Consider the following 1,807-nt stretch of genomic DNA (forward strand, 5'->3'; position numbering starts at 1 on the left):
CAGCACTAAAGAAGTCTGTTACATATTCAGGATATGACAGAAGATCTCCCAAGACATCAAAGCAGATGAATAATACTCACTTCTGCTTTATGTAGGCACAAATTATACTGACAAAAAGAACCCACAAAGTATTGCCAAATGCTCTTGGCAAAGATTCTGAAGACCATAGGGGCACAGCTTATGTTTTCTTCACTGCTTCTCATTGAAATCAGGGGATACACAAGACAAAAAATGACTTGAGAAGTTAACAGATGACTAAATAAGTGGCATCTGAAAATGAGATTTGGATTTTTATACCACGGATTGAAATACAGGTATGGCAAACTCCTGACAAAGGACTGAGTATACCTAACAAAGGTTAGTGATTGATGATGAGGAGGAGGAGGAAGAAGAAGAAAAGGAGGAGCATAATTGTGATGATTATTAATTTTATAGCATTTTAAGGTTTACAAAGTGCTTTGCAAATATCATTTCATTTTCTCCTCATAAAAACCCCGGAAAGTAGGTGATATTATTATCTCCATTCCACAAATAAGGTTACAGAGGCAGACAGATGTTGAGTGTCTTTCCCAGGGTCACACAGTTAGTGTCTGAAAATGGATTTGAACTTGGCCTTTTCTGATCCCAAGTCTAGTATTTTATGCATTTCACCATCTAACTGCCATGTGTCTTGCATATTTAAACAAAAGGACCTTAAACTAAAAGGGATGGTGGAAAGCGAGAACTTTTATATGTATCTACCAAGCTAGAGAGTAGTTTCAATGCAAAGAGAAGAATTCCAGCTGATACATATAGTAGATCACACAATACAAAATCTAAGAAATGGCTTAAACATGAATGACCAAGGTTTAGGCAACAAACAAGAAGAATTAGAGGTCCAAATATAAGGAGGCAAATTGTACTTCATAGACCACTTATACTCCATGAAATAAAACCCATGACTGGAACATGGCTCTGTGTTGTTATATGTTAATCAAAACAAACAAACAACATATTTACCATGCAAGGGTGATTCCATGATCAAGAAGGTGGTTTCACCAGGGCAATATCCATTGCACTCTGGATGGATTGACCCCTGTGATTTCCTCAAATGTGGGAAACTTGACTGCATAATTTGTGGTAGTGGGGGACTGTGTTTTCACTCTCCTTTTTAAAAAAGAAAGAAAATAAACAAACTCTAACAAAAAAATTCATAAGTAAAAAGAGGTAGGAGGTTAGAGTCATATTTTATATTGAGGATATATGTGAGCTAAATATATAATTATATATATATGCAATAAAAGAGCATGGTAGTGAATGCTTAGATGGAGATTAATGTGGTTAATTGATTAAAGAAAAACAGAAGTAATTTTGTTATTGGAGCATACTACAGATCACCTAAAGAGAAAGAGAAAATAAATGTGCAATTCATTAAACAGATCACAAATCTGGCAGAGAAATAATAATAATAATAATAATATAGTAGTACTTCATTTATCCTGCTGGAGTTCTATGTCAAAAACAGAGAAACCAATTACTTATTAAAATGACAATGATTATTTCATCTTTCTAAAGGTAGAATAAGCATCAAGTGGAAATTCTATCTTGGATGTGACTTTTACCTATAGGGAGAAACTGGTTCTGAAACAAAAATGTTGAGAACTTTGAGGGGAAGTTATTACTCCCTCGTAGAGTGTTTGATAGAGACTCTAGATTACAGAGATTTGGAGCTTGCCTAAAAGAACAAATTTCAGAGAGTTCAGAGTAAGGTTAGGAAAGAGTCCATGGAGTAAAATTCTACAAGAGAAATCAGTTTAGTAACAATGGT

The 1,807-nt window shown here is 34.5% G+C and overlaps 1 non-coding gene across 1 annotated transcript; it reads left to right on the top strand.

The window, feature by feature from the left end:
• Positions 1-991: 991 nt before the first annotated feature.
• LOC114038044 lies at positions 992-1,151 on the top strand. The gene has a single exon (XR_003568536.1). It is a non-coding gene; the product is annotated as a U1 spliceosomal RNA (small nuclear RNA).
• The last annotated feature ends 656 nt before the right edge of the window (positions 1,152-1,807 follow it).

The sequence above is a fragment of the Vombatus ursinus genome, unplaced genomic scaffold (genome assembly GCF_900497805.2).
Source record: "Vombatus ursinus unplaced genomic scaffold, bare-nosed wombat genome assembly UNPS02010769.1, whole genome shotgun sequence".
Lineage (NCBI taxonomy): Eukaryota > Metazoa > Chordata > Mammalia > Diprotodontia > Vombatidae > Vombatus > Vombatus ursinus.